The 24,734-nt window shown below is 44.3% G+C and overlaps 1 protein-coding gene across 5 annotated transcripts in view; it reads right to left on the bottom strand.

The window, feature by feature from the left end:
• The window catches only part of ITPR2 (inositol 1,4,5-trisphosphate receptor type 2), a 467,841-nt gene that overhangs the window by 387,189 nt on the left and 55,918 nt on the right, over positions 1–24,734 (bottom strand). The gene's annotated exons all lie outside the window — the stretch shown is intronic.

The following is a 24,734-nucleotide window of genomic DNA, read 5'->3' on the forward strand; positions in this document are numbered from 1 at the left end:
CATATTCAGCATTCATGAGGCCCCCAACAAAACATATTCAGCATTCATGAGGTCCCCAACAAGACAAATTCAGCAATCATAAGGCCCCCCAACAAGACAAATTCAGCAATCATGAGGCCCCCAATAAGACAAATTCAGCAATCATGAGGCCCCCACAAGACAAATTCAGCAATCATGAGGCCCCCACAAGACAAATTCAGCAATCATGAGGCCCCCAATAAGACAAATTCAGCAATCATGAGGACCCCACAAGACAAATTCAGCAATCATGAGGCCCCCAATAAGACAAATTCAGCAATCATGAGGCCCCCACAAGACAAATTCAGCAATCATGAGGCCCCCAATAAGACAAATTCAGCAATCATGAGGCCCCCAATAAGACAAATTCAGCAATCATGAGGACCCCACAAGACAAATTCAGCAATCATGAGGCCCCCAATAAGACAAATTCAGCAATCATGAGGCCCCCAATAAGACAAATTCAGCAATCATGAGGCCCCCACAAGACAAATTCAGCAATCATGAGGCCCCCAATAAGACAAATTCAGCAATCATGAGGCCCCCACAAGACAAATTCAGCAATCATGAGGCCCCCACAAGAAAGATTCAGCAATCATGAGGCCCCCAACAAGACAAATTCATCAATCATGAGGCCCCCAACAAGACAAATTCAGCTATCATGAGGCCCCCAACATGACAAATTCAGCAATGAGGCCCCCAGCATGACAAATTCATCATTAGGCCCCCAACATGACAAATTCAGCAATCATGAGGCCCCCAACATGACAAATTCAGCAGTCATGAGGCCCCCAACAAGACAAATTCAGCAATCATGGCCCCCAACATGACAAATTCAGCAATCATGAGACGCATACATAGACAACATTTCACATAAATAGGCAGAGTGCCCCCTTAATATGGTAGACATCTCTCACCTGGCTTCTGTATTGTCCTCTACTAGCTGGCATGGCTGCTGTGCTTGGCTGACCTGGTGATAATGTTTTTGGCTGGCTTGGGGATGCGGTGTGGGCCGAATGGCCTGGTAGTGATGCTGTGGCCTGGCTGGCAGTGATGCTGTGGCCTGGCTGGCACAGATGCTGGCAAGTGTTGATGCTGGGACGTGCTGGACTGGCTGGCAGTAATGCTGTGACTTGGCGGGCAGTGATGCTGGGCTGTGCTTGGCTGGATTAATGCTGGCCTGGCTGATGGTGATGCTGTGGCCTTGTTGACAGTGATTCTGGGCTGGTTGGCTGGCGTTGATGCTGGGCTGGCTAGTGGTGATGCTGGGCTGGCTGGACTGGATAGTGGTGATGCTGTGCCCTCGCTGGCAGTGCCCCCAACCTACACACACACACACACACACACACACACACACTATTTCACTTTGCTATGTTCCCCAGCTTGCACCCCCAACCCCCTTGCACTCTCACTCACTTCACTATGACCCCCACAGCATGCATTCCCCCATGCTCCACTCCCCCCCCCCTATTTCACATCACTATGACCCCCCGCAGTCTGCACACCAGACCCCCCCTTCCCCAACGCACACACGCTATTTCACTTCACTATGGCAGCCCCACCACACACACAGGAATTGACAGGTGACAGGCAGCCATTATGCCAACCTGTCCAGCATTTCTCACGCTCTAGTCCCCCATCCTTTCAGTGCAAGTTTCTCTGCCTCCACCTGCCTTCAGTGTGGGTCTTCGTTTTTTCTATTGTCGGGTGCAGCTGTGCAGGCAGCAAGCAAGGGAGCCGCTCTCCATTATGGCCTCGCTCAGGTTCTCACAGGTCACAGCACGTCGCCTGGCAATGACAGCTTTCAAACCCGAAGTGTGCTGGCGGCTGCACCAATCAGAAGGCTCAGCGGGCGGAGGCACAGAAATGAGCGGCCACAGGTGGCGGAATAGTACGGAAAGCACGCTGGCCAGATTCATCAGCTCCCCTTCCCTGCCAGCCAGTCCGCGCTTGTATCGGCAGGACATAGCGGTGGCGATGGCGTGACACAGCACGCGTGCCACAGAGACGGCTCTGCTTGTCGCCTTGGGCACGCGTGCCATGGGTTCGCCATCGCTGTCCTAGGAGATAATTTTTCATCTTCTGTTAAAAATATCTTTTCAGCACTCTGTAATTTAAAAAAAAAATTTCTAAAAAGTAGGTGAAAAAGTTCTGTCAAAATGTTCTCGCTTGCTGGTATTAATATGATGTGAAAATATCACCAAGGTGAAAAATTAGGAGAAAACGTGAATTGAATAAGGGCCAGGGGCCCATATGCAATTCACTTTTTCTCCTTACTTTTCTCCAAGTTCATATTTTTACACCTGGTCAATAAAATGCGTTTTAAGCCACCGGGAAAATACTCAGAATAATTTTGGCAGTACTTTTCCACCTAGTTTTGATATACATTTTTTTAATTATAAAGTCCTGAAAAGATATTTTAAAAACAGAAGATTAAAAATTATCCCCCAGGAGAAAACTGGGCCAGGGAGTTAAACTTACTCAGACTCCGCACTGAGTTCCTTTCCAGGTCCCTCAGCTTCCATCTCCTGCTCCAGTCCTGGGCGTCTTCTGGGACTGCTACCTAGGAATGTACACGACACTTTCTCCAATAAGTTGGCCTGGGCCACAGTACTCGTGTGAAAGTCAGGGTTATTTAAGCTCTTGCTAAACCACACTGAGCATTATTTGCATGCTGCGGTTGCCGCACGTCTCTGACCAGTCAGTATCTTGCCAGTCTGCAGTATATCTTGTCAGTACCTTGCCAGTCGAGTATACAGTGTATCCTGTCAGTGCCTTGCCAGTCCATTCTACTGTCAGTCCTGCCAGTCCAGTCTGCATGTATGTCCTGTCTGTATTTTGCCAGTCCAACCTGCATTATGTCCTGTCAGTGCCTTGCCAATCTAGTCTGCAGCATGTCCTGTCAGTATCTTGCCAGTCCAGTCTGCAGTATGTCCTGTCAGTATCTGGCCAGTCCAGTCTGCAGTATGTCCGGTCGGTATCTTGCCAATCCAGTCTGCAGTATGTCCTGTCAGTGCTTTGTCAGTCCAGTCTGCAGTATGTCCTGTCAGTATCTTGCCAGTCCAACCTGCAGTATGTCCTGTCAGTGCCTTGTCAGTCCAGTCTGCAGTATGTCCTGTCAGTATCTTACCAATCCAGTCTGCAGTATGTCCTGTCAGTGCTTTGTCAGTCCAGTCTGCAGTATGTCCTGTCAGTATCTTGCCAGTCCAACCTGCAGTATGTCCTGTCAGTGCCTTGTCAGTCCAGTCTGCAGTATGTCCTGTCAGTATCTTGTCAGTCCAGTCTGTGGTATGTCCTGTCAGTATCTTGTCAGTTCAGTCTGTAGTATATCCTGTCCGTATTTTGCCAGTCCAACCTGCAGTATGTCCTGTCAGTATTTTGCCAGTCCAGTCTATTACTGGTCCTGCCAGAACAGTCTGCAGTATATCCTGTCAGTACCTTGCCAGTCCAGTCTATTACTCGTCCTGCCATGTCTGCAGTATGTCCGGTTAGTATCTTGCCAGCCCAGTCTACTATTATCGGCCCTGCCCGTCCAGTCTGCAGTATATCCTGTCAGTATTTTGCCAGTCCATCCTGCATTATGTCCTGTCAGTGCCTTGCCAATCTAGTCTGCAGCATGTCCTGTCAGTATCTTGCCAGTCCAGTCTGCAGTATGTCCTGCCAGTATCTGGCCAGTCCAGTCTGCCGTATATGTCCTGTCGGTATCTTGCCGGTCCAACCTGCATTATGTCCTGTCAGTGCCTTGCAAGACCAGTCTGCATGTATGTCCTGTTAGTATCTTACCAATCCAGTCTGCAGTATAGGACATAGTATGTCCTGTCTGCAGTATAGGACATAGACATGGCAGGACGAGTAATAGACTGGACTGGCAAGGTACTGACAGGATATACTGCAGACTGTTCTGGCAGGACAAGTAATAGACTGGACTGGCAAAATACTGACAGGACATACTGCAGCTTGGACTGGCAAGATACTGACAGGACATACTACAGACTGTACTACAGACTGGACTGACAAGATACTGACAGGACATACCACAGACTGGACTGGCAAAATACTGACAGGACATACTGCAGACTGGACTGACAAGGCACTGACAGGACATACTGCAGGTTGGACTGGCAAGATACTGACAGGACATACTGCAGACTGGACTGGCAAAGCACTGAAAGTACATACTGCAGACTGGATTAGTAAGATACTGACAGGACATACTGCAGACTGGTCTTGCAAGGCGCTGACGGGACATAATGCAGGTTGGACCGGCAAGGTACCGACAGGACATACTGCAGACTGGACTGGCCAGATACTGACAGGACATACTGCAGACTGGACTGGCAAGATACTGACAGGACATGCTGCAGACTAGATTGGCAAGGCACTGACAGGACATAACGCAGGTTGGACTGGCAAAATACAGACAGGACATACATGGACTGGACTGCCAGGACTGACAGTAGAATGGACTGGCAAGGCACTGACAGGATACACTGCATACTCGACTGGCAAGGTACTGACAAGATATACTGCAGACTGGCAAGATACTGACTGGTCAGAGACGTGCGGCAACCGCAGCATGCAAATGCAAGTGCTTTGCCAGTCCAGTCTGCAGTATGTCCTGTCAGTATCTTGCCAGTCCAATCTGTAGTATGTCCTGTCAGTATCTTGCCAGTCCAGTCTGTAGTATTTCCTGTCAGTATCTTGCCAGTCCAACCTGCAGTATGTCCTGTCAGTATTTTGCCAGTCCAGTCTATTACTGGTCCTGCCAGAACAGTCTGCAGCATGTCCTGTCAGTACCTTGCCAATCCAGTCTATTACTCGTCCTGCCATGTCTGCAGTATGTCCGGTCAGTATCTTGCCAGCCCAGTCTACTATTATCGGCCCTGCCAGTCCAGTCTGCAGTATATCCTCTTAGTATTTTGACAGTCCATCCTGCAGTATGTCCTGTCAGTGCCTTGCCAGCCCATTCTGCAGTATGTCCTGTCAGTATCTTGCCAGTCCAACCTGCAGTATGTCCTGTTAGTACCTTGTCAACTATAGGTCCTAACAGTCCAGTCTGCAGTATGCCCAGTCGGTACCTTGCTAATCCAGTCTGCAGTATGTCCTGTCAGTACCTTGCTAGTCCAACCTGCAGTATGTCCTGTCAGTACATTGCTAGTCCAAACTGCGGTATGTCCCGTCAGTGACTTGCTAGTCCAACCTGCAGTATGTACTGTCAGTACCTTGCTAATCCAATCTGCAGTATGTCCTGTCAGTACCTTGCTAGTCCAACCTGCAGTATGTCCTGTCAGTACATTGCTAGTCCAAACTGCAGTATGTCCTGTCAGTGCCTTGCTTATCCAACCTGCAGTATGTACTGTCAGTTCCTTGCTAGTCCAACCTGCAGTATGTATTGTCAGTTTCTTGCTAGTCCAACCTGCAGTATGTCCTGTCAGTTCCTTGCTAGTCCAACCTGCAGTATGTCCTGTCAGTACCTTGCTAGTCCAAACTGCAGTATGTCCTGTCAGTGCCTTGCTAGTCCAGGCTGCAGTATGCACTGTCAGTACCGGATCAGTCCAGTCTTTTATCAGTTCTGACAGTCCAGTTTGCAGTAGGTCCAGTCAGAACCTTACCAGTTCTATTTGCATTAAGTCCTCTCAGTATCTTGCCACTCCAGTGTACTGCAATGCGGTGTTCCCATTTGTTCAGGACCACCATGTGCGACCAGCGGGAGCCGATGATCTGCCGTGGTCTGGTTGTGGCTCGCGGCAGATGCACTCCCCCCCAATAGTCTATTTATTGTATTTACTGTACTTATAAAGCGTAGTCTATAAGAACGATTGCACCCGCCTGCCCGAGATTATCGCGGACTGCACAAAAGTGCGGTCTGCTAACTGCATTGGATCCCGCGGATCCGATGCAGTGTGACAAGCGGGAACAGCTCCTATTTATAAAATAGGAGCCATTCACGTTGGAGCGGAAAATGGACAAAAAATGTCTGTTTCTCTGCATAAGTGGGAACAAAGCCAGAAAATCTCATGGTGTGTACCAGGCATAAGTCTTGTCAGTACACTGCCAGGTCAGTTCACAGTCTATCCTAAGAGTACCCTGCCAATCCAGTCCAAGGTCAGTCCAGTCAGTCACCTACCAGTTATTCTGGTCCCTGCCTGTCCTTACAATAGGGTTGAAAATTTGGGGAGTCGCCCAATTGAACTGTAATGGTGGGAGCTATATAGTTACTATACAGTAATATAAAAAGGGGTGTCTTACCTCCAAATGAAGGCTCACTCAGATGGAAATAAGGAGTCTTTATTATAAAACGGTTATACTGTAGTGGTGTAGTGGTATACATGTGTGGTCTACAGTATAACCGTTTTATAATAAAGACTCCTTATTTCCATCCGAGTGAGTCTTCATTTGGAGGTAAGGCACCTCTTTTTATATTACTGTATAGTAACTATAGCTCCCACCATCACAGTTCAATTGGGTGCCTCCCCAAATTTTCAACCCAGCTGTAACCTTACACCTTCAAAAGAGGCGTTAGCCCCCATTACTGGAGCACAGAGTTCACCAGTAGAAAGGTCCACAGGAGGAGAGCGACCACCCAGTTCCAGAAGGTTCTGGGATACCGAGCGGGAACGGTTATTTTCCGCGTGCCTATATGGTGGTTGCAGGAGTGCCACCCATGCTTGTGAGTACATACTACCCACAATCCCCCACTGATTTATTCACTTAACGATACTGCACTACTGGGCTTCCAGTCTCCCCCTCTCTACAGGCCAAAGGATCTCCACTCCCCTTGTGAAGGGATTTCCTGAGAGCTGGACCAAAACTGTCACTTGCCTCCTGTTCGCTAGATTCTCCTCCCAACCTTCCGAACCCCCCACCCCCACCCCCCCTTTAATCTCCCAATGAATATTAAATTCCTTCCATCAAGATTCAATAAATAATTGCACCGTATATGGCAACCTTAATTAAGTTTCCAGAGAAACTGGAAATCCCAAAATAAACGAACTAAGGCCCCATCCTGTCCCCCAACAGCTCTTTTCCACTCCCCCTCCCCCGGCAGCCCTATTCTGCAAGATAACTGAATAAAGATCAATGAGTACATTATTTCCTGATATGTTACTATGTTATTTGCGGCTTTGTCTGCACATAGACTGTATCTAATCAACTTGTACAGCTGTTCCATTCCCACGTCACATCAAAGGCTCCCTCATCCCTGTTCCCCATTACCAGCTTCTGCTTAGATGTGATACAAACCATCCTTCTTATAAATAAGCAAAATAATTAGCATGGTGTAATAAGAGCCAACAGTCTCAGACTGCTCCATTAAAGGGGCCAGGTCAGGGACAGCAATGTATAAAACTGCCACGGACTCTACAGTGCTGGTACTACAAGGGACCTGTGAGCGCCTTTGTGATATATTGATTCTTTTTTAGGGGAATCTCCCAAAATTAGGGCACACAATGGAAGGAGAGAAAGGATTTGGGTGTTCCGATTTATTATTTGCCACATTCTCTTCCTGCCATCTGCAAGCCAATGAGAGCACGGCTGCAGCCAGCTAATTTTGTAAAAACAGAGTTCACAACTCTTCAAGCGAATTCATCTTTGCAAACAACATCCTGTTATCAAGTACCAAAAACATATGTTGAAATATGCAATTGTTTGAAAAGGTGACAACGACGACTTGTTTCGGAGTAACCTTCTTCAGGCCTTCACAAACAATTGTAATCTGTACTATACAGGACAAAATTTGGGACAGGTACTATCTGGACAAAATCAAGCCAGGAAACACCACTTAGACTACCATTGATAACAGCACACAGGCAAGATGCACCACTCTCTCCTGGTGCACCTTGCCTGTGTGCTGTGTCCAATGTTAGTCTAAGTGGTGTTTCCTGACTTGATTTTGTCCAGATGGTACCCGTCCCATTTTTTGTCCTGTATATTACAGATTACAATTGTTTGTGAAGGCCTGAAGAAGGTTACTCCGAAACAAGTAGATGTTGTCGCCTTTTTAAACAATTGCATATTTCATCATATGTTTTTGGTACTTGATTATGGGATGCTGTTTGCAAAGATGAATTCGCTTGAAGATTTGTGAACTCTGTTTTTACAAAATAACTTTTTGATACATTAAAATTTAAGATCATCTTGAAACTTCTTGGTCTCTTCAAAAATACTTTTTTTACTATATATCCATGTGCTTATATGGTTATATTATTGGTGTTGTGGCGCACCATTGAGGATATGGTTTTTGGTCTCCCAATTTTTCCAATTGCAGCCAGCTAATGCCAGGCATGTATACACTAGTTTGGTGGAGTAGGTATTATGCCCAATACACACAATGCAATTTACCAATTATTTCCAACACGTCCAATCGGCTCCTGATCGATAAAGTGATCAATTTTGCGGACTTATAATTAGAAAATCGATAGTCTAATTATATTAAAAAATACTCGCCACACTTGGTCATTCTTCTAGAAACTCATATTTATGGCAGCAAAATCCTTACGCATAAGAAGCCCTGGGTGGGACACTATTACAACTCTACACACTCATCCTACTCTAGAGGTGTAACCATCTTAGTCAGGAAAAATCTCCCCTTTCAACTTTTAGACCTTAAAATTGATAATTTAGGCAGATACGTTCTAATACATGGGAAATTTCATGAAACTAAAATTGTAATTACGGGCTTATATAATCCTCCCCCGGGCACAGTACATTTACTTAATGATCTGGCTCAGCTCTCCCTTAGCTACTCTACCCCGCACTGTTTCTTTCTGGGAGACTACAATATGGTTCCCTCTTCATCAGCGGATCGCCTACACTCTAAAACACCCAGCTCCTCAGCCCTAATGGATTGGGCACAAGCATATTCATTAACTGATATATGGAGATGGAAGTATCCAGATAATCCCGGTTATACATGTCACTCTACCTCATACCACACTCTATCTAGAATAGACCTGGCCTTCGCCTCGTCCTCTGCGCAACAACTAGTTCATGATATTACTCTATTACCCAGAGGTATCTCGGACCATACCCCACTCCTGCTCACCTTAGATTTGGGTAGTTCCATATCCACCATAATTTGGAGACTCTCTCCTCATTGGTTGCTAGAGCCTAGGGTGAAATATTCAGTCCAAGATAGGATGAAAGAATACCACTCCCTGGACCATGATCCGGTTCCCCCCCTGGTCACCTGGGATGCATATAAGGCAGTCATAAGAGGAGGATACATCGCTAGTATAGCAGAGGAAAAGCGGCAATCTAATATCATACTTACTAGCATAGAGGAAAAAACTGCACAAGCCGAACAAGAATACATAACGAATCCAAACCCTCAGACATACCAATTATGGCAATCGCAACTTTTATCCCTCTCTAGTAAACAGATTGACAATACGAAACAAGAACTCCAGATAACTAAAGTGAGACTCTTTGAACATGGAGATCGTACAGGGAAGCTACTGGCCCGCTTAACCAAACACGACCACGCCAATACACAAATTGCAACACTAAAATCAGATGATGGAACAAGACTTACACATCCGAGAGACATTAATAACGCTTTTTGCTCCTATTATCAGACGTTATATACTTCAGCCATGTCGAAGGCCTCGGCCGAAATTGATGCTTACTTACAACCTATCCCTTTTCCCTCTCTAGATGTGGACGAGGTTAACTCATTAGAGGCGGACATAACACTTATTGAAGTGACTCAGGCTATACTCTCCCTTAAAAAGGGGAAGGCCCCCGGACTGGACGGGCTACCGTCAGAACTATATTCCACATACAAAGGACAATTTACTGCACAATTGCTAACCGTTTATAAAGAAATCTTAAATACAGGTGCTGTGTCTTCCTCTATGTCGGTAGCGTTAATTACAGTAATACATAAACCGGGACGTGATCCTACCCTATGCTCGTCCTATTTCGCTATTAAACGTTGACAGCAACATCTTAGCAAAGATTCTTGCCCTTCGACTTAACAGAGTCATTGCATCTATCGTGCATAGAGATCAATCCGGCTTCATTCCAGGGAAAGGGTGTGATATAAATCTCCGTAGACTGCTTATCCATCTGGCTGTACAACACACCAACCCTGGTACTAGAGTAATTGCCTCCCTTGACGCCGAGAAGGCCTTCGACACGGTTGAGTGGCCCTACTTATGGGCAGTTCTCAGGAAATTCAACATAGGCCAAAAATTTATCACATATATCAAAGACTTATATCACTCCCCCAGAGCTAGAGTCCATACTGGGAACCAAGTCTCCTCCTTTTTTCCTCTAGAACGCGGCACTCGCCAGGGGTGCCCCCTATCCCCGTCCTTATTCGCCCTAGCCATGGAGCCGCTGGCACCAATGCTCCGCCTACAAGCTGACATCCTGGGCTTATGTGTGGGTCCCCTTGAGGAGAAAGTCTCGCTTTACGCGGACAACCTGTTATTATATCTGTCTGATCCCCACGCTTCCCTAACATCAGCTTTAGCAACTATAGAATCCTTTGGCTCCTACTCTGGCTTAGTTATTAACTGGCACAAATCTCTCCTTCTACCTCTAGATCCTCTCCCTGTGACTTCAGCTCAAAATATACTATTACAAGTAGTATCCCAAATAAAATACCTCGGAATTAAACTTACAACCAACATAAGAGATTTTTACAACCTTAACATTGAGCCCCTACTTACACAAGTCAGAGATAAAATAAGAGCATGGACCACTCTACCACTATCACTTATTGGCCGTGTTAATTTAATTAAAATGTGTATCCTTCCAAAATTTACATATATCTTTAGACACACTCCCATCAAATTACCAGCTAAACTATTTACGACACTTGACTCTATGTTCTCCTCATTCATATGGAATACCTCTTCTCCTCGCATTGCCTTATCCAGCTTACAACTCCCGGTTGACCAGGGGGGGGCTTGCTCTGCCCAAAATGAAATACTACTACTGGGCCGCTGTACTTCCTACCATTTACTGGTGGTTCGAGCAGTCCTCTTACAATCCGGCCTCAGCGTTGGAGGCTACAATCGTGGGCTCACCTTTGGCCCTAGCTAGCCTACCCTTTAGCGGACCCAAAGCCAGCCCGAATCTTACTCTCCCCATGATCACCACAGTCCAAATATGGGATGAGGTTGGACAAATTACCTCCATTAAAGGTCAATGGTCACCAGTTACCCCGCTGTGGAATAATGCCAAACTAACTGAATTCCTTACCATCCCAGACCCATCAATCTGGGCCAACAAAGGTATAACGAAATTACGGGATTTAGTGGACGGTAATGAAATTAAGCAATTTAACTCTCTAAAACAACAATTCTCCCTTCCCAATTCAATGTATTTCCGCTATCTCCAAATTCGGCATGCATTCCACTCCCAATTCACCTCGCCCAAATTGATTGTGCAATCTCACCCCATTGAAGATACTTTATCTCATACCAACCAAACAGGTCTCATTTCTACTATCTATAATACTCGTATCAACACTAATAATCCCTGTAAAACCAAACCCTTTCTGGTATGGAAGAGAGAGCTACCTGATCTTACTGACAGTGAGTGGAACGACTCAGTATCCACGTTCATTTCCACTCCAATAGCTGCTCGACATAAACTGACATCACTTAAATACTTATATCAAACATACCTCACTCCATACAAGCTCTCTAAAATTAGCTCTGACTATCAAGATAGTTGCTGGAGATGCAAGGCCTCCAACGCCCACTTCCTACACATATTCTGGTCATGCCCTAAGATCTCACACTACTGGGAAAATGTTCATGCCCTAATCTTTGAAATAGTGAGTCCTTCTATCCCTTTTACATCTAAAAGTATGCTGCTTAGTATTTTTGATATTAAAACCCTCTCGGAAAAAAAACTGCTATTGGCTAGAATCCTACTTTTTTATGCCAGACGGCAGATTGCTATTAGTTGGAAATCTCCTGATCCTCCTACATCGGGAGCATTAACCCTGTCCATTAATAATGACCTCCCAATCTATAAAGGGGTATATGTCAACAGAGGCTCACAAAAGAAATTTTATAAATTATGGACCAAATGGCTGTCTAAATGTAAGATTGATATGTGATACTGTATATCGCACGAGTATGATGTGAAATTTATAACTCTAACTACATATGTATATATATTTGTCATCTTGCCTTTCACTTTGGTGTCGACTATTTCTCTCCATTTAGGTCTATGTATTGTGGACATTGCACTTATCTCAACTGGAACCAGCAAGGGGGGAGGTGCGGGATGGGATATTGTCGTTGTAATTTTGTATTGTCTTGTAATATGCAAAATAAAAATTGTTTTACACAAAAAAAAAAAAAAAAAAAAAATTGGTCGAGCAACTGCATCGTGTGTACCCAGTTTAGATTAGCTTCAGGGAGTGAATCTTGAAAGCAGAGCTAAGATCGCAACGGATTTGCAATGTTTCACTTTTATTTTCTAGTACAAAACCTAATCAATACACAAAAAAACGCCACGGTCATTAATATTCTGGCATATTTCAAATATGCATTTCATAAAACATTATTTTAAAAACTAGAGATTAATTTCAAAAATATATTCTGTCCTACTAATGCCAAATACTAATACTGTACTATCTGGCCCTTCAACACCAAATGCCCAGGCTTGTGTAACTATATCTCATGGTGAAGCCACTTGGGGAAAGGAGTGCTGAATACTTGTAAGGTATTATTATTTATATATAGCGCCAACATATTCCGCAGCACTTTACAGAGTAGATATTGTCTGGTCACTTTACTGTCCCTCAGATGGGGCTCACAATCTAGCATAGTCATGTGTCTATGTATGTATCGTGTAGTGTATATATTGTAGTCTAGAGCCAATTTAGGGGGGAGCCAAGTAACCTATGTGTATGTTTTTGGAATGTGGGAGGAAACCGGAATACCTTGAGGAAACCCACACAGACATGGGGAGAACATACAAACTCCATGCAGCTAGTGCCCTGGCTGGTGAACCAGGGACCCAGCGCTGAAAAATTACACTAATGGAGGATGTTTGTTTCCAAAACAGTTTGCATGCAAAAGATTTCGTAGTAGACCCTTCCACTGCAATAAGGTCGTTCTATCGGAAGGGACCCTGACCCATGTTTAAAATCACCCAAATCCCTTGAAAACATGCAAATGTTAATGTAACCTTGGATCAACTAGCCATAAAAATGGAAGGAAGGGGTGCAGTGTGTGTGCAGTTCAAGCTGCACCCCTTCCTTCCATTTTTTATGGCTATTTGCTCCAAGGTTACACTAACATTTGCATATTTTAAAGAGATTTGGGAGATTTTAAACATAGGTTAGGGTCCCTTCCAATGGGTCCCTTCCAACAGGATGACCTCACTGCAGTGGAAGGGTCTAGTACAAAATCTTTTGCATGCAAACTATTTTGGAAGCAAACATCCTCCATTAGTGTAAGTTTGTACCTGTTTCAGCTGTAACTAGCACAGTTGAGGCTTTGCAGCTCTATGCTGCTAGTGTCAATCAGGTGCAGCTTGGTTTTAGATGCACCGCCATTTCTATCTACTGTCTACAAAACTGTAAATGAAAAAGTAAAGCTAGCCATACAACATGGCCTGATTAGCCAAGCTTATAGATTCTATCCTGCTGGCGTAGTGATCGGATAATGATCTATTCCTATCCTACAGGGAAAACTCAATTTCAATAGATTTCAACATAAATCTGTAGAGCATCAAACAAAATGCAAGTATACTACTGCTCTACGCATTGTACAGGGCCATCGATCCTGCCCCGCCCCAGGCAGTATCTTGCAGGTGTATTTGGAGTTGTTATGCTGGAATACTGCCCTGCAGCCCAGTTTGAAAGGGGGGGGGGGGGGGGAAGAATCATGCTCAGCTTCCGTATGTGGCTGGATAGTAACATAGGAGACCTGGTTCGAATCTCGGATCTTCCTATTCCGTAAGCTAGCACATAAAAAGTAAGGGGTCTTTGGGCTAGACTCCCTAACACTGCCACTGCCTACTGAATGTGCCAGGAGAAAAACGCAATATAAATGTTATAGGTCTTGTCTCGTCTTGTATGTCACAGTACATGTTGCCATTCATGCTTCCCTCAATGAGCTGTATCTCCCCAGTGCTGACAACACTCATGCAGCCCCAAACCATGGCACTCCCACCACCATGCTTGACGTTGTACTCCTCATGTGGTCTTGCCACACAAACTTAACACCATCTGAAGCACTAGTCTATTTTGGTCTTATCAGACCACAGGACTTGGTTCCAGTAATCTATGTCCTTACTCTGGTTGCATTCCGCTAATTGTTTGTGGGCTTTCTTGTGCATTATCTTTAGAAGTTGGCTTCTTTCTGGGATGACAGCCATGCAGACCAATGATGCAGTGTGTGGAGTACAATCTGAGCACTGATATGCTGACCCCTCCACCCCTTTAACCTCTGCAACAACGCTGCCAGCACTCATACATCTTTTTGCGAAGGACAACCTCTGGATATGACGCTGAGCACATGCACTCAACTTGTTTGGTCGACCATGGTGAGGCCTGTTCTGAGTGGAACCTATCCTGTTTATCCGCTGTATGGTCTTGACCACCATGCTGCAGCTCAGTAGCCTAGGCCAGCTTTATGTAGAGCAACACTTCTTTTTATAAGAACCTCAGCTAGTTCTCTGCCATGACATGCCATGCTGAACTTCCAGTGACTAGTATGAGAGAGTGTGAGAGCGATAACAAATTTAACACACCTGCTCCTCGATCACACCTGGGAACTTGTAACACTAACAAGCAACATGATGGGGGGAAAATGTCTAATTGGGCAGAATTTTGCCATTCTTCTCTTAGAGGTATACTCACTTTTGTTACCAGTGATTTAGACATTAATGGCTGTGTGTTAAGTTATTTTGATGGGACAGCAATTTTACATTGTTATACCAGCTGTACTCTGACTACTTTACAATGTATCAGTGTCGTCCCATGAAAAGATAGAATAAAATATTCACGAAACCGTGAGGTGTGTTCTTACTTTTGTGAGATATGGTAGATTGAAGTTCTCTTGGCTGTGTAAAAGTAACCTGGTGTTCTGTTATGTACTGTGACCAAGGCAGAAAAGGTCACAATATAAAAGTATATTTTAAAAAAAAAAAAAGTCCACAAGACGCGACACTTAACAGCAGTGAAATCTTGAAAAGGAAGCGGGCAGGAGAAGATGGCGGATCTGCGTACCTCCTGCTGGTAAGATGAAAATATTTTACATCCAAGCTGATAACATTGTAGCCGCTTAATATGTTAACCCCTCAATCAACAATTAACTCTCATAGAACAATAGTCTTATCTTCAAAGGCTTCTGATAGCGCTTATTTATATAGCAGATATTGAGGGCGCATTGCTGTGTCCTCCAGCCTGAACACTGTGTTTAGACTTCTCCAGTATGATTTAGTGGTTTCTAATTCATTTTATTTATTATGGTTATTATTTTCAGTGTTAAAGTATATACATTTTTTTATTTACTAGATGCCCAGCAACCTCCAGCTGTCTACCCACATCCCTACATCTAGTCTGAGGCCACACCTCCCTACTAGAGACTGAAAGCACTGATAGGCTATCACTCAGCATGGAGGTGTGGATTAATCTGACAAAACAATCTGCCCACAGAATGCCTGTATTACTAATGCTAGGAATACACGGTTCGTGTCTGCCGCAGATAGATGGCTTGATAGATAATTTCCGACATGTCCGATCTCCCATTCGATCGTTACGCCGCTCGATTTCTCATAGAAGTGAATAGAAAAAGAGAAGAAAAACAAGCAGAAGATGATAAGGGAATCGAGTGGAGAATTGCGCGACAAAATCGATCGAGCGGAGAATCGACTGGAAAAAACGCAACGTGTATGCCCAGCATAAAGGGGAGTGATTAACTCTGACTAAAGGTGACCACTAACGATCCAATTTCTAGCGAAAAATCGTTCGAGTGATCAGATAATCCTGAATGGAAGAAAAATCGTTCAATACACCATCAACGAACTAATCTTTGCTTCCTATCTATCACAACCAACAAGAAAATCCAAACTTTGGTTTGGCGAAAATCCAATCAGACGTAATCGATTGTGCCCATCAATGGAGATTATTTACAACCAATCCGATCAGAATTTCTGACTGCTCAAACTATTTTTTGCTAGAAATTGGACAATTAGTGGCCACCTTAAAGTGAGCAGGCTGATGCATGTGGCTGAGGATGAGACGAGGATTTATGTGTTGGTGCAGCAGATCTTTCTTTTTTTTTGCAAAAGCCACAACTTTTTTTTACAAAATGATTTAAACATATTCCGATAAGTACTTATTAAAAAAAAAACTGTATGGGCTTAGCCACACTGTAAGCGCTTTTCTGAGCGCTTGTGATTGATTAGCGCTTTCTGCTGCAATTTTTACACAATCACAAGCACTCAGAAAAGCGCTTATAGTGTGGCTGAGCCCGACCTGAACTCAAACTCTGTTGAAGAGGTTATCATTGAGCTCCCGTCACAAAAATGAATCCGAACCTGCACAGCAACACTTCTGTTTTCTAAAATTCCATGCCTAATGCTCGGTACACACAATGCAATTTTACGTCCGACAGGAGGAAATCAATCGATTATTTCCGACACATCTGATCAGCTCCTGATCAATAAAGTGATTGATTTTGCACACATATAATTGGAAAATCGATCGCTTTATCTATCGGGAGCACTTTGGACATGTACACACAATGGAACTTCCCGTCCAATCACCCGTGGATTGCATCGTGTGTACCCAGCATTATAGTGCTGAATATCTATGGAGCTGACAGCACTCTGCCTGAGTATCCAACCTTATTGTGACCCTTTAACTTTTGGCAGACAAACAGCAAGAGCAGAGGTAAACCCATACATGATCTCAGCAACCCATAGTAATCTTTGATAATAAAGAGGTATGGTCCTCAATAAGCAAGTCAATTAAGGGCTGGTTCAGACGGACGCTTGCGGAGCGTTTACCACAAACGTTCGGAACGCCGCGGTAAACGCTCCCATTCAAGTGAATAGATACATGGGTTCTGGGCCAAAAATGTGTTTGCTGATCAACCAAGGTCGGCCACGATCTCTGGTGAGCGCATTCTATTTTATAGGTCGTGTGATTTTATTGGAGCAACAGCTTGAAGAATATTATCAAGGACTGTCTGGCATATGCAATATAATGGAACCGTCACCCATGTATCTTAATTGATTTAATTGTTGAGCGCCATACCTCTTTTTTATCTGATATTTAAAGGGACATACACATCCCAGGAACTGGCAATCCAAGCAGACTGATTTGTTAACTATTATCCTCTATTATAATATGCAAGTGTCTCCGCGTCCCTGTGCCTGACTTCCTGTGTGTGTGTGTGTCCCGTGCAGGGAGGGGCGCAGAGACTGTGTAGAGCGGAGGGAACACGGGGCCAGAAGGGACGGGCGTGTGCGCTCGCACTGAGGAGTGCCGACAGACCTAGCCCATTTTTAAATGGGCTAAGGTTACTAGTTGATTGCATAATTTTGCATGTGGATTGTTATTGGTGTGGTAGAAGCGCACTTCTTTGAATAATAGCTATTAACATGGTACTCTTTGCTTACCTGGGGCTGCTTCCAGCCCCTAGAAGTCTTTATGGTGCTTTGCTGCTATTCCGTCTTCATCCAGGATCCCACTGTCAGCCCTGTAGTTGATCGCTGACCCGGTAGCTTCTGCACATGCGCACCTCTTGCTATTGTGATCCTGTCCTGAAGTGACAGCGGGACCCTGGAGGAAGATGTAACTGCTGCAAGGGGGACTTCTAGTGGCTGGAGAAGTCCCAGGTAAGAAAAGCTTAGTATGGGTTGCTCAGTTCAGGTATCCTTTAAGGCACGTATACATGCTCAATTAATGTCACCGGACGGGGATTGGGAGTCGATCCCTTGGGCAACACTGCAGGACTGTGGCTGTGAAGACACGCTGGCAAGCAACAAGTTCTGCTCAATGTGGGGGAGCAGAGCAGCGCAGGATGATGTCGGGGAAAGGGTAAGTAAGGGAGGACAGTGTTATCTACTGTAGCTCGGCCAAAGAGATCCACCAGGCAAATTGCTGACATCTAGGGCTGCTGTACGCACACTGGATTCTCAGCAGTCAGTCGTTCCTTTCAAATCTCTACTTCTGAATACTGTCTCCCCTCACCTATCCCCCGAGCAGAGTGTGCATTGGAAGCATGAATGGGCAGCAGAAAACATGTTGTAAGCATGCCTGTAAGCATATAGTTACCTCTCCCAGCTCCGGCAGTAGTCATCACGACACCTTGCAAAACATCCGAGGGTTCACCGTAGTCATCGTTCACCGTGACAGTGACCCCTGCAGCATCTAAGGGGGTTCAGAGCCACAGGGGAAACTCAAAGCACTCCTGCCAGAGCAGGAAAGGTTGCAGGAACATGTCCAGCACAATCAGGCTTCCAAAGCATGGGGGTCTATGGGGACCCACTCTTCCAATGCACGGGAGCCTGTAGGGCCTTCTCATTTCATAACTCAGTACTTCATCTAAACTCATGGGTAAGCAGACGTCACACCCCACATTTTAGCCCATACGTTCGGTACAAAAATGTTGGCTTAAGTACACACACACACACACACACACACACACACACACACACACACACACAACTTTTATGCATTAACCTATATACATTCCTCAAATCTTCTTTATAAGGTAGTTTGAACTGCACTGTAATGAAATGCAGAGTACACCAGTGTAGAGCAAGGATCACAGTTTAATTAAGCTAATAAAAGCCCCAATCTGATTGGTTCCCACGGTTACACTGACTGCATTTGGCAAGAGGTTATCAGTATACCCAATAATATAATATGGGGAAGAGGTACAGGAAGCGCCTGGCTCCAGCTCAAACCACTTCCTCTCCCCTGGGAAACACGCTGTGCTCATGTAACAGGGCACACAATTCTGCAAGAAAATGTCTCTTTCAATGCTTTTCCAGACATGTGAATTGAGTACAGATTACACACAGCTTTCACCAAGATTTCCACACAGATGCCACTGCTTTCAGGTGGCAGGCAGGTTGCAGAACCATGTAGACAATGAAGAGTTGGGAGACAGGTCTTTAATTATCTGCCATGTCAGACTGAGGTTCTTCTTCAGTACCAGACCCCAAAAATGTTTTGTTTTTAGAGTATTACCGTAAATAATAAGGGCTGTTTCCAGAGGTGGGACAAGGTCCTCCAGCACCCAAGGCTGAGACACCAAAGTGCGCCACTCCATCCCTCACACCCCAGCCGACATACACTGATTGCTATTAGACTAAGAGGTGCCACAGGGCCCACAACCTCCCCAACACCTTAATATCTAGTTATATGGCTTACAGTCACTGCCATGTATCCCTTTTTCTTATTTCTTTCTGTTTCAAACACAATTAGGAATGACAGCTGAATGAATTGTGCGCCCCCTCCTACACTGCGCCCTGAGGCTGGAGCCTCTCCAGCCTATGCCTCGGCCCGGCCCTGGCTGTTTCTACTGCTGGAAATTTGCAGGGTTTCCCCACATGTTATTCGGACAGAGGAACACATCTTATTGAAATCTACTGGCTGCTGTCACATTCGCATGCGGGGGAGAAAAGCCATATGCAGTTCTTCGCATCATGCATCTAGCAGGCAACTGGTACGGTTTAAAAAGAAAAAAATGGTGTTAAAATAGTCAAAATCCAGCAGTCCTTTATACGCTGACCTGACACACATTTCTCAAATTAATTCCGTCCTCAGATGCAGATGAAAGTACTCTACATACATTCCTTACTCAGAAGATTGGCCATATGAGTACTACAACCTCAGATAAATAATGTAAATTCTAAAAACAATTTTTTTTATATTTTGGGCTATGAAGTCTTGTTTGAAGTCTTAGGGTTAGGCATGGGTAGAGGGAGGTTTTAAGGTTAGGCATCAGTAGAGGAATGGTTCTGTGTTAGAGTAAGACATAGTAGAATATCGGTATAGACTGCCGATATTTTACTGTTGGAATTAGTTTTAGAATATCGGTAAGTTTACCAATATTCTACTAGCGGCAATCCCCCACGCCCTTTTTTCCATGAACACCTCCAGAGATGACTTTGTAAACTATATGATAGCTATGCTCTCTATGTAGAGGTGCCTGACTGGTATGTCCCTCATCAAAGCGCTGACACTTCCCTTCCTCACACACACCTCTGCTGACAGGCTGACAGCTATTATAAGCCTATTTGTCCCGTCTGTCAGATCTCATTGTGTGCCATGAACTGGCATGAAAAGTAGAGTTTAAATAAACTGTGTGCAGCATTCCTGTTTGCCTGGATTTAACAATAAAACAAGCAGAATGAACACAACAAACAAAGGATTAGAGTGGTGTGTGTGTGTAATATTATTATGTTATTTCTGAGGAACCTCCCCTACCACAGGCCTCACTTATCAGTGTTTGTGGGAAGGAATGGTTCTAGTTACCCACAGCAAATGGATTCTTCCTTTAAACTTCAGCTAAATGCAAAACTGAATAAGGCATTTTTTACAGCAATCAAGGTGATAGCTGAGTATATGAGTGAAAGAGGTGGGTAGAATATTTGTTTTGTGGGCCAAATATGTTCATCACAACAATACAGCTTGCTTCATCTTCTCTCTGGATTCAGTTGGTGGGTGGGACAGTTGTGATCATGTGACACCCCAAGAAACAGGAAAAATAGATGTCATTTTTAAGCATCCCTGCATTTTAATAGAAACCTAATTCCTATATAAGGAGACGTCCTATCTCCTTATATAGGAATTATGTTTCCCTTAAAATGCAGGGATGCTGCAGGGATATGTTCAAAAGGAAATAGGTACATATATACAGTATATATTTAGCTCTGGCTAAATATGTTATATGGGGGAAATCTGCCTAATAAAATTATTTGGGGGGGGAGGGGCACTGTGCCTGCTGTACTTAATGATATTTTTGGAACCACTTTACTTGTGACGACCCTCCAATTATGTTCTTTATAGTAACCTTCACTCCATGGTATTTGATACTTAAAGAGAAACCATAACCAAGGACTGAACTTCATCCCAATCAGTAGAGGATACCCACTTTTCCATGATAAATCTTTTACTTTTCTCAAACAGATCATCAGGGGGCTCTGTATGGCTGATATTGTGGTGAAACCACTCCCACAGTGTGATGCCAGGACCATGGTCCTGACATCACACTGTGCGAGTCTTGTTGCATTGTGGGAAATACTGCAACTGCCAAAAAAGCAAGCAGCATCTCCTTCCACTGACATCACCTGCCAGCAGTAAAAATGCCACCATATGATAAAATATCAGAATGTAAATCAGGGAGAGGAAAGATTTTACAATGGGCAAACACTGACTAAATAATGTATACATAATTATTGTAAAAATAACCACTTTTGTTCATTACGTCATTTTCACTGGAAAAGTGAAAGTTCCTCTTTAATTATTTGTTTATCATTTCCATTTACCTGTCACACAAAAAGATCTACAAGTCATTGAGATTTGCCTGTTGTAAGTATTATTTGTATAACCCTACAATTCGCTTGAATATAGTATTGATTTTCTGATGAAATTATTGTATTGATAAACTTTATCAATAGTTATACCGGTTATTTGACCCATTTTGTAATCTGCTCTATCCGCTCTCCCTTGTTGCCACGCTGCACCAAGAGCTTTTCTGAGCGTTTTTAAAAATGCTAGCACTTTGAAAAGCACTTGGCTAATGTATTTGAATGGGATGGAGCACACCAGAGTGATGTGCTTTTTTCCCAAATGCAAACGCAGGTTCTGCTGCATTTTTGATGATTTCTGAGGCAATTTAGCCTTAATGTTAAAGAGACTCTGAAGTCTCTTTTTTTCCCTGATTTTCTCTTACCAGCCTGTTAAGAGTTAATGCCTAAGTGAAATCGCTGCATCCTCGCAGCAGACTACCGATTTATTACAGAGGATTAAGCCCTACAAAGCTCCCGGGCTCGCAGGGTTTTACTTCCTCGAAGAGGCAGAGCTGCTTCAGGCTGTAGCTCTGCCTCCTCCGCAGTCAATCTCTGCGGATCGCGCCTCTCCCTGCCCCTCTCAGTCTTCTTTCACTGAGAGGGGCAGAGAGGAGGCAGAGATCGGCAGAGATTGATTGCAGAGAGGAAGAGCCACAGCTGAAAGCTCTGCCTGTCCAGGAAGAAAAGTCTTGCGAGCCAGGGCAGCTTAATCTGCGACCTGCAAAGTCATAGAACTTTGCAGGTCGCTTTCTGTGTAATAAATTACTCCTCTGCCGTGGCAATTTCACTTAGGCATTAACTGTTAACAAGCTGATGAGAGAAAATAAGGGGGAAAAAAGACTTCAGAGTCTCTAGAAAAGTGGAAAATTGCTCTGAAAAGTGCAAGATCAGAGCGATTTTCGAAGCGTTTTTGTTACAGAAGCTGTTCAGTTACAGCTCTACTATAACAAAATATAAAAAAATTCTACACCAAAACGCTCCAAAAATCGCTGGGCATGCTCAGAAAATCGCAAGACACATGCCTAGAATCGCCTTAAAAAATCGCTTAAAAAAGCGCTTTGCTTTTACGCTAGAGCTTTTTGGTGTGCACTGGCCTTAAGGCTTATTCTCTCTTTTTGCCACCATGCACTTGTTATGAACTTTTGATTCAAAGTTGCTATTTCATGCAAGCACTGTTCTAAATTATATACAAGTTTTAAAGGAGAAGCATCCTCCTGTTATATGAATAATGAAAGTTAACCCTTACATATTTTTTCCTTGCAATGCAAGAGAATGGGACATGTATCGCCGTTTCTTCCTATGTGAAGTAACTGTGGCTCCCAATCAGGAACTCCATTTCAGCAAAATCATTTCTGATGGAACTTTAGGGCAATTCTGGAGGGAAGTAGTGTTTGCCTTATTATGGAATCAGAATGCCCCTTTATGAATCGCTGGATTTCAAAGGCGTGGAAGTATTTTGAAAAAAATGGAGGAGAAAGAACAGCCTGTCTGTTAGATGATCAACCTCCCCCCCCCCAATGGAGCACATTCGTAATGAACTGAAACGTAAGTACACACAAAATTTTCATAATGCCGTTTTAAAAACGAAACTGTAGTAAAAAGAACGTGATAAGTAAAATTGATCATTTTTATTCAATATTCATGTATAAAATGATTTAGTCAGTATTTGCCCATTGTAAAATCTTTCCTCACAGGTGACATCTTTTGCCCCGTCAGGTGCAGCTCTGCAGAATGTTTAGAATGTTTGATCTGAGCATTCCTAAGCCAGTGAAAATAATACACGGTATCCTAGAATACTCTAGGAAAATTCCCGATAGCTAAACAGCGTAGGCTAAGCATCACTGGGAGGGCAGGGCCACATACCAATATGCAGCAATATATCGATATAGGAAGTGTTTCTCATGCTAAAACTAGGAAAAATATTGTAAAAGTGGGTATCCTGAATAATTAACTGCATTATCCTTTACTGTATGTCACTACAGTGATAGCATATTTGCTGATGATCCTGGGTGTACCTCACTGTGTGCAAAACAGCTTCTCCAGCCTGGAGTGTAACTACAAATCATGGATCCTCCAGCTAAACTCAGCCAATGTGACCCTGCCACCACCCATCACAATTATGGCCCCAACAACATTGATCTGTGGGGGTGGCCCTGTATCAGAAAGCTGTGGGGCCTTTACCAGCTCTGCATTCCCTTTCCCCACCAGAATCACATTGTCACCTTTATATGACATCCATGGGAGCTCACAGGAGGCAACCTATCACTGCAGGGGGTGAGCTGCTCTCAGCTGCTCTTCCATTTCCGACACTCTCTTCCCTGTCACTTCTAACAGAAGTTTGGGAATGTAAACTAATTCAGCTCCGCCCCTGCCAATCGCATCACACAGGGCAATCTTCTGTCCTTCGTAAATGAATAGAAGATTGCCCAGGGCACCACTGTGGAATGCAGAGAAGACCGTTTGTAAATCGTCCACAAATTCTTTAACACTGAACTGAAGAAGCTTCAAATTCCTCAGCTCCAGCAAAACAAAAACAATAAAATTCTGCGGCCTCGTCTATCTCCGCATTACACATAAATATTTGGAAGTCTCCGCAGCACATGTGTGTCTGCAGGAAAGCATGACGTGATCTCCAGAGTGCTGCCTCAGATCATTCCATGAATTCCCACACCCCCTGCAAGGTGCAGCGTGCAGGAACACGATCTGCAGCCATACTTACCAAATCCAACCAGAAGGGAGCTTCCCAAGAGACAGTCCATCAAACACAGGAGAGGGTCAAAGTTTAAGTAGAGCCAGCAGCAATTTTTTTTTAATGGAGATTATTATTTAGGCTGAGAGTTTAAATGGTCATGCAAGTTGTTATTGACGTGACCATCACAGTTCCGCTCCTTTGCTGGGCCGTATTGTCACATGTGATTCCACACAGACTACTGGTTATCTGCAGAGCCTTCCTCTGGCTGTCTGGAAACAAGGTAGCACCCTTGCCTTACAATGACAGACCGCAGGATCCTATTTTGTCATGAACAGTATCTGCATTAAGTTTGTATGTTCTAACCATGTTTGCACAGGTTTCTTCCAGGCATACAAGCACTCTGACCAGAAACAGGGACTGCATTAACAGGAACTTGGCCTGCACAAAAATAAAACATGTGGCTGCACTGTGATACATGGCACAGAATGTGCCTCACCTGTGACAGTGACAGAGA

Source organism: Hyperolius riggenbachi, chromosome 3 (assembly GCF_040937935.1).
Source record: "Hyperolius riggenbachi isolate aHypRig1 chromosome 3, aHypRig1.pri, whole genome shotgun sequence".
Lineage (NCBI taxonomy): Eukaryota > Metazoa > Chordata > Amphibia > Anura > Hyperoliidae > Hyperolius > Hyperolius riggenbachi.